The sequence below is a fragment of the Hypomesus nipponensis genome, chromosome 12 (assembly GCF_054491055.1).
Source record: "Hypomesus nipponensis isolate SF chromosome 12, ASM5449105v1, whole genome shotgun sequence".
Classification (NCBI taxonomy): Eukaryota; Metazoa; Chordata; class Actinopteri; order Osmeriformes; family Osmeridae; genus Hypomesus; species Hypomesus nipponensis.
In genome coordinates, this window is record NC_140372.1 from 5,145,525 (window position 1) to 5,154,309 (window position 8,785).

An 8,785-nucleotide genomic window follows, 5' to 3' on the forward strand; every position below is an offset into this window, starting at 1 on the left:
GCAGGGGTAACATTTGCTTTCTGGGAGATGGTGCATCGAAGACGCCTTGATTTCCTCAGGAATTCTTGAAATTCTTAAGGCACTGTGCCGTCTCACTGTGAAATGTACACTCTTCATTTCATATGAAGTAATTATGTTTCTTTCTTCTAACTTTTGGTTCAGATGCATTAAATATGATCAGATTGAGAGAAAATTGAAATTTGGAAGTGAAAGCTGGAGTTACATTGTAACTCCAGTTTTTACATAAATCCAGCTTATACATAGCGATCCGTGACACTTAAGCCTTGGCCCTCTAACCCTAATTACTCGTTGGTGAAAAAAACACGATACAGCACGCACACAGCATTAGGCCTATATGAGATTGCGCTGGTACACTAAGACTAGAGATTGACCGGCCATTCTGCACAACACTACAGCATATAGTCTACCAACATGGCCTACCTTTGATGATCTTGACTTGAAAACAAAGTTCATTCTCCTGTCCTTTCGGATGATTTGGTTGATGGCTGGGTCCTACAACCGATCCTTGCTTGACATTTTTTTTTTTTATCTGCGTGTGCGTGTGTGTTTGTGGACACCTTCGTAAATACAGTTGACTACATGCTGGCCCATGTGTACAAGCTAGCAGGGAAGACCATATTACCTTAGCTAGGGCTAGAAAAACAGCGGCAGCGGCGGCCGGAATCAAATCAGTTAGCACGGCAGCCAAAAAGTTTTTAAAATAACATGGCCTACCTTTGATGATCTTGACTTGAAAACGAAGTCCATTCTCCTGTCCTTTCGGGTGATTTGGTTGATGGCTGAGTCCTGCAACCGATCCTTGCTTTACATTTTTTGTATGTGTGTGTGTGGGGTGGGGTGGGGGGGGGGGGGGGGGACACCTTCATAAATGCAGTTGATACATGCTGGCCCATGTGTACGAGCTAGCAGGGAAGACCATATTACCTTAGCTAGGGCTACAAAACAGTGGCAGCGGCGGCCAGAATCAAATCAGTTGGCACGGCGGCCAAAACCTTTTTAAAATAACATGGCCTACCTTTGATGATCTTGACTTGAAAGAGAAGTCCATTCTCCTGTCCTTTCGGGTGATTTGGTTGATGGCTGGGTCCTGCAACCGATCCTTGCTTTACATTTTTTGTATGTGTGTGTGTGTGTGTGTGTGTGGGGTGGGGGGGGGGGGGAGGACACCTTCATAAATGCAGTTGATACATGCTGGCCCATGTGTACGAGCTAGCAGGGAAGACCATATTACCTTAGCTAGGGCTACAAAACAGTGGCAGCGGCGGCCAGAATCAAATCAGTTGGCACGGCGGCCAAAACCTTTTTAAAATAACATGGCCTACCTTTGATGATCTTGACTTGAAAACAAAGTTCATTCTCCTGTCCTTAAGGATGATTTGGTTGATGGCTGGGTCCTACAACCGATCCTTGCTTGACATTTTTTGTATGTGTGTGTGTGTGTGTGTGTGTGTGTGTGTGTGTGTGGGGGGGGGGGGGGGGGGGGACACCTTCATAAATGCAGTTGATACATGCTGGCCCATGTGTACGAGCTAGCAGGGAAGACCATATTACCTTAGCTAGGGCTACAAAACAGTGGCAGCGGCGGCCAGAATCAAATCAGTTGGCACGGCGGCCAAAACCTTTTTAAAATAACATGGCCTACCTTTGATGATCTTGACTTGAAAACAAAGTTCATTCTCCTGTCCTTTAGGATGATTTGGTTGATGGCTGGGTCCTGCAACCAATCCTTGCTTTACATTTTTTGTATGTGTGTGTGTGTGTGTGTGGGGTGGGGGGGGGGGGGGAGGACACCTTCATAAATGCAGTTGATACATGCTGGCCCATGTGTACGAGCTAGCAGGGAAGACCATATTACCTTAGCTAGGGCTACAAAACAGTGGCAGCGGCGGCCAGACTCAAATCAGTTGGCACGGCGGCCAAAACCTTTTTAAAATAACATGGCCTACCTTTGATGATCTTGACTTGAAAACAAAGTTCATTCTCCTGTCCTTAAGGATGATTTGGTTGATGGCTGGGTCCTACAACCGATCCTTGCTTGACATTTTTTTTTTCTATCTGCGTGTGCGTGTGTGTTTGTGGACACCTTCGTAAATACAGTTGACTACATGCTGGCCCATGTGTACAAGCTAGCAGGGAAGACCATATTACCTTAGCTAGGGCTAGAAAAACAGTGGCAGCGGCGGCCAGAATCAAATCAGTTGGCACGGCGGCCAAAACCTTTTTAAAATAACATGGCCTACCTTTGATGATCTTGACTTGAAAGAGAAGTCCATTCTCCTGTCCTTTCGGGTGATTTGGTTGATGGCTGGGTCCTGCAACCGATCCTTGCTTTACATTTTTTGTATGTGTGTGTGTGTGTGTGTGTGTGGGGTGGGGGGGGGGGGGGGGGACACCTTCATAAATGCAGTTGATACATGCTGGCCCATGTGTACGAGCTAGCAGGGAAGACCATATTACCTTAGCTAGGGCTACAAAACAGTGGCAGCGGCGGCCAGAATCAAATCAGTTGGCACGGCGGCCAAAACCTTTTTAAAATAACATGGCCTACCTTTGATGATCTTGACTTGAAAACAAAGTTCATTCTCCTGTCCTTAAGGATGATTTGGTTGATGGCTGGGTCCTACAACCGATCCTTGCTTGACATTTTTTTTTTCTATCTGCGTGTGCGTGTGTGTTTGTGGACACCTTCGTAAATACAGTTGACTACATGCTGGCCCATGTGTACAAGCTAGCAGGGAAGACCATATTACCTTAGCTAGGGCTAGAAAAACAGCGGCAGCGGCGGCCGGAATCAAATCAGTTAGCACGGCGGCCAAAAGGTTTTTAAAATAACATGGCCTACCTTTGATGATCTTGACTTGAAAACGAAGTCCATTCTCCTGTCCTTTCGGGTGATTTGGTTGATGGCTGAGTCCTGCAACCGATCCTTGCTTTACATTTTTTGTATGTGTGTGTGTGTGTGTGTGTGTGTGTGTGTGTGTGTGTGTGTGTGTGTGTGTGTGTGTGTGTGTGTGTGTGTGTGTGTGGGGGGGGGGGGGGGGGACACCTTCATAAATGCAGTTGATACATGCTGGCCCATGTGTACGAGCTAGCAGGGAAGACCATATTACCTTAGCTAGGGCTACAAAACAGTGGCAGCGGCGGCCAGAATCAAATCAGTTGGCACGGCGGCCAAAACCTTTTTAAAATAACATGGCCTACCTTTGATGATCTTGACTTGAAAACAAAGTTCATTCTCCTGTCCTTTAGGATGATTTGGTTGATGGCTGGGTCCTGCAACCAATCCTTGCTTTACATTTTTTGTATGTGTGTGTGTGTGTGTGTGGGGTGGGGGGGGGGGGGGGAGGACACCTTCATAAATGCAGTTGATACATGCTGGCCCATGTGTACGAGCTAGCAGGGAAGACCATATTACCTTAGCTAGGGCTACAAAACAGTGGCAGCGGCGGCCAGAATCAAATCAGTTGGCACGGCGGCCAAAACCTTTTTAAAATAACATGGCCTACCTTTGATGATCTTGACTTGAAAACAAAGTTCATTCTCCTGTCCTTAAGGATGATTTGGTTGATGGCTGGGTCCTACAACCGATCCTTGCTTGACATTTTTTTTTTCTATCTGCGTGTGCGTGTGTGTTTGTGGACACCTTCGTAAATACAGTTGACTACATGCTGGCCCATGTGTACAAGCTAGCAGGGAAGACCATATTACCTTAGCTAGGGCTAGAAAAACAGCGGCAGCGGCGGCCGGAATCAAATCAGTTAGCACGGCGGCCAAAAGGTTTTTAAAATAACATGGCCTACCTTTGATGATCTTGACTTGAAAACGAAGTCCATTCTCCTGTCCTTTCGGGTGATTTGGTTGATGGCTGAGTCCTGCAACCGATCCTTGCTTTACATTTTTTGTATGTGTGTGTGTGTGTGTGTGTGTGTGTGTGTGTGTGTGTGTGTGTGTGGGGGGGGGGGGGGGGGGACACCTTCATAAATGCAGTTGATACATGCTGGCCCATGTGTACGAGCTAGCAGGGAAGACCATATTACCTTAGCTAGGGCTACAAAACAGTGGCAGCGGCGGCCAGAATCAAATCAGTTGGCACGGCGGCCAAAACCTTTTTAAAATAACATGGCCTACCTTTGATGATCTTGACTTGAAAACAAAGTTCATTCTCCTGTCCTTTAGGATGATTTGGTTGATGGCTGGGTCCTGCAACCAATCCTTGCTTTACATTTTTTGTATGTGTGTGTGTGTGTGTGTGGGGTGGGGGGGGGGGGGGGAGGACACCTTCATAAATGCAGTTGATACATGCTGGCCCATGTGTACGAGCTAGCAGGGAAGACCATATTACCTTAGCTAGGGCTACAAAACAGTGGCAGCGGCGGCCAGACTCAAATCAGTTGGCACGGCGGCCAAAACCTTTTTAAAATAACATGGCCTACCTTTGATGATCTTGACTTGAAAACAAAGTTCATTCTCCTGTCCTTAAGGATGATTTGGTTGATGGCTGGGTCCTACAACCGATCCTTGCTTGACATTTTTTTTTTCTATCTGCGTGTGCGTGTGTGTTTGTGGACACCTTCGTAAATACAGTTGACTACATGCTGGCCCATGTGTACAAGCTAGCAGGGAAGACCATATTACCTTAGCTAGGGCTAGAAAAACAGTGGCAGCGGCGGCCAGAATCAAATCAGTTGGCACGGCGGCCAAAACCTTTTTAAAATAACATGGCCTACCTTTGATGATCTTGACTTGAAAGAGAAGTCCATTCTCCTGTCCTTTCGGGTGATTTGGTTGATGGCTGGGTCCTGCAACCGATCCTTGCTTTACATTTTTTGTATGTGTGTGTGTGTGTGTGTGTGTGGGGTGGGGGGGGGGGGGGGGGGACACCTTCATAAATGCAGTTGATACATGCTGGCCCATGTGTACGAGCTAGCAGGGAAGACCATATTACCTTAGCTAGGGCTACAAAACAGTGGCAGCGGCGGCCAGAATCAAATCAGTTGGCACGGCGGCCAAAACCTTTTTAAAATAACATGGCCTACCTTTGATGATCTTGACTTGAAAACAAAGTTCATTCTCCTGTCCTTAAGGATGATTTGGTTGATGGCTGGGTCCTACAACCGATCCTTGCTTGACATTTTTTTTTTCTATCTGCGTGTGCGTGTGTGTTTGTGGACACCTTCGTAAATACAGTTGACTACATGCTGGCCCATGTGTACAAGCTAGCAGGGAAGACCATATTACCTTAGCTAGGGCTAGAAAAACAGCGGCAGCGGCGGCCGGAATCAAATCAGTTAGCACGGCGGCCAAAAGGTTTTTAAAATAACATGGCCTACCTTTGATGATCTTGACTTGAAAACGAAGTCCATTCTCCTGTCCTTTTGGGTGATTTGGTTGATGGCTGAGTCCTGCAACCGATCCTTGCTTTACATTTTTTGTGTGTGTGTGTGTGTGTGTGTGTGTGTGTGTGTGTGTGTGTGTGTGTGTGTGTGTGGGGGGGGGGGGGGGGACACCTTCATAAATGCAGTTGATACATGCTGGCCCATGTGTACGAGCTAGCAGGGAAGACCATATTACCTTAGCTAGGGCTACAAAACAGTGGCAGCAGCGGCCAGAATCAAATCAGTTGGCACGGCGGCCAAAACCTTTTTAAAATAACATGGCCTACCTTTGATGATCTTGACTTGAAAACAAAGTTCATTCTCCTGTCCTTTAGGATGATTTGGTTGATGGCTGGGTCCTGCAACCGATCCTTGCTTTACATTTTTTGTATGTGTGTGTGTGTGTGTGTGTGTGTGTGTGTGTGTGTGTGTGTGTGTGTGTGTGTGTGTGTGTGGGGTGGGGGGGGGGGGGGGAGGACACCTTCATAAATGCAGTTGATACATGCTGGCCCATGTGTACGAGCTAGCAGGGAAGACCATATTACCTTAGCTAGGGCTACAAAACAGTGGCAGCGGCGGCCAGAATCAAATCAGTTGGCACGGCGGCCAAAACCTTTTTAAAATAACATGGCCTACCTTTGATGATCTTGACTTGAAAACAAAGTTCATTCTCCTGTCCTTAAGGATGATTTGGTTGATGGCTGGGTCCTACAACCGATCCTTGCTTGACATTTTTTTTTCTATCTGCGTGTGCGTGTGTGTTTGTGGACACCTTCGTAAATACAGTTGACTACATGCTGGCCCATGTGTACAAGCTAGCAGGGAAGACCATATTACCTTAGCTAGGGCTAGAAAACAGCGGCAGCGGCGGCCGGAATCAAATCAGTTAGCACGGCGGCCAAAAGGTTTTTAAAATAACATGGCCTACCTTTGATGATCTTGACTTGAAAACGAAGTCCATTCTCCTGTCCTTTCGGGTGATTTGGTTGATGGCTGGGTCCTGCAACCGATCCTTGCTTTACATTTTTTTTATGTGTGTGTGTGTGTGTGTGTGAACACCTTCATAAATGCAGTTGACTACATGCTGGCCCATGTGTACGAGCTAGCAGGGAAGACCATATTACCTTAGCTAGGGCTACAAAACAGTGGCAGCGGCGGCCAGAATCAAATCAGTTGGCACGGCGGCCAAAACCTTTTTAAAATAACATGGCCTACCTTTGATGATCTTGACTTGAAAACGAAGTCCATTCTCCTGTCCTTTTGGATGAATTGGTTGATGGCTGGGTCCTGCAACCAATCCTTGCTTTACAATTTATTTTTTATCCGTGTGTGTGTGTGTTTGTGGACACCTTCGTAAATACAGTTGACAACATGCTGGCCCATGTGTACAAGCTAGCAGGGAAGACCATATTACCCCTTAGCTAGGGTTACAAAACAGTGGCAGCGGCGGCCAGAATCAAATCAGTTGGCACGGCGGCCAAAAGGTTTTTAAAATAACATGGCCTACCTTTGATGACCTTGACTTGAAAACGGAGTCCATTCTCCTGTCCTTTCGGATGATTTGGTTGATGGCTGGGTCCTTACATTTTTTGTATGTGTGCATGTGTGTGTGCGTGCGTGCGTGCGTGTGGGGACACCGTCGTAAATACAGTTGACTACATGCTGGCCCATGTGTACAAGCTAGCAGGGAAGACCATATTACCTTAGCTAGGGCTACAAAACAGTGGCAGCGGCGGCCGGAATCAAATCAGTTGGCACGGCGGCCAAAAAGTTTTTAAAATAACATGGCCTACCTTTGATGACCTTGACTTGAAAACGAAGTCAATTCTCCTGTCCTTTCGGATGATTTGGTTGATGGCTGGGTCCTGCAACCGATCCTTGCTTTACATTTATTTTGCGTGTGTGTGTGTGTTTGTGTACACACCTTCGTAAATGCAGTTGATTAACCTACATGCTGCCCCATGTGTACGAGCTAGCAGGGAAGACCATATTACCATAGCTAAGCTAGGGCTACAAAACAGCGGCAGCGGCGGCCGGAATCAAATCAGTTGGCACGGCGGCCAAAAAGTTTTTAATATAACATGGCCTACCTTTGATGATCTTGACTTGAAAACGAAGTCCATTCTCCTGTCCTTTGGATGAATTGGTTGATAGCTGGGTCCTGCAATTGATTATTTGCTTTTGTCCTCCTCACTAGGCGGGAACTTTCTTCGCGGCTTCCATCGTGAAGTGAACTAACAAGCCGACGTTAGTCAGATAGTTTGGCCTAATTGACTTCTGATTGCGTTCCCCACAGCGGGCGGAACTTGACATAAAGTAGCGATAACAAAGCCCACCCATTTTGAGGGGTTAATTTTACTGTCAATGGAAATTAGTCTATCATTGAATTACTCTTAATTTTCGCCCTCTGAAAATTCATAGTTGGACCACCAAACACAGAGCTGCATAGCATTTACCTCCCAACAACGGAGGCAGCAAAATATTGACAAAAGGGGATTTTTTTCATTTAACTCTTCACATTCCAACACAAACCGAATAGGTAGGATTGAAGGGTTTATTTTAGAAACATTATATTTAGATTGTCAAATTATGAATTGAAGAAATACAATTAGAACAGTTTAGGCTACTTAAAAATATTTTTAGATTATATTAGGCCCTCGAGGACCCTGACAGTTCCCCCTGAGATTTGAGGCTCGGAACAAGTATGTTTGGTTTGAGTGGGCGTCCAGCGCTGAAAAAACGATCCAAACTTATGGTGATGGAAACATCATTGAAGCCCTCCCACTCCTGACTAATATCAGATGAATTGCTAGCCTGACATTGTCATACTCATAATTCTAGTCAGAATATCAGTATGATAACTCTCCGTTGGGCTGTGACTATGGGGCATGTTTCAACCGAACTCGTAAAACAAATGCCTCTTCGCTCAATTGGATATAGGCCTATCTACAACCCATCATAGCAACGTAATATGTTGTTTGTTGAAAACAAATTCAACCAAAGCGCAATTTCGTGACGTTGTTGATTACGTTACTGTTGATCATCTGTCCATCATCGTATAAAACACGCCCTGGCAATTTCATTGGTCCGCCCAGCTCCTGGTTTTATAGTTTGTCCCCAATACGAGCCCCTCCAGGCCCAACTTCCCGACCAAATTTCTGTTGTGGGCGGGGTTAAATTGGCCTGGAAGCCAGGCTAATGAATTGCCACTTATTTTGAATACTTCAAAAAATCTACCTCTGGAATTATTTTGGGGATCAGTGTTCATGTCACGATGAGAGCACGTTGCAGATCAGCCTGCTAACTGTTCATCAGCCCTCTGGTTGTCAACAGGACTAACTGTCAACAGATGGGGCCACCACAGGAGAGGGTGGGCAGGGGGCTCAGAC

General features: G+C 46.2%; 1 long non-coding RNA gene across 1 annotated transcript in view; it reads right to left on the reverse strand.

Annotated features, from left to right (window-relative positions):
• The window catches only part of LOC146260743 (uncharacterized), a 126,711-nt gene extending 118,864 nt beyond the window's left edge, over window positions 1–7,847 (reverse strand). The window contains exons 1-3 of the long non-coding RNA XR_014724828.1: window positions 7,487–7,847; window positions 6,612–7,261; window positions 6,325–6,396 (exon numbers count right to left, since the gene is read on the reverse strand). This is a non-coding gene — a long non-coding RNA (uncharacterized LOC146260743). The remainder of the gene's footprint in view (window positions 1–6,324; window positions 6,397–6,611; window positions 7,262–7,486) is intronic.
• Window positions 7,848–8,785: the final 938 nt, after the last annotated feature.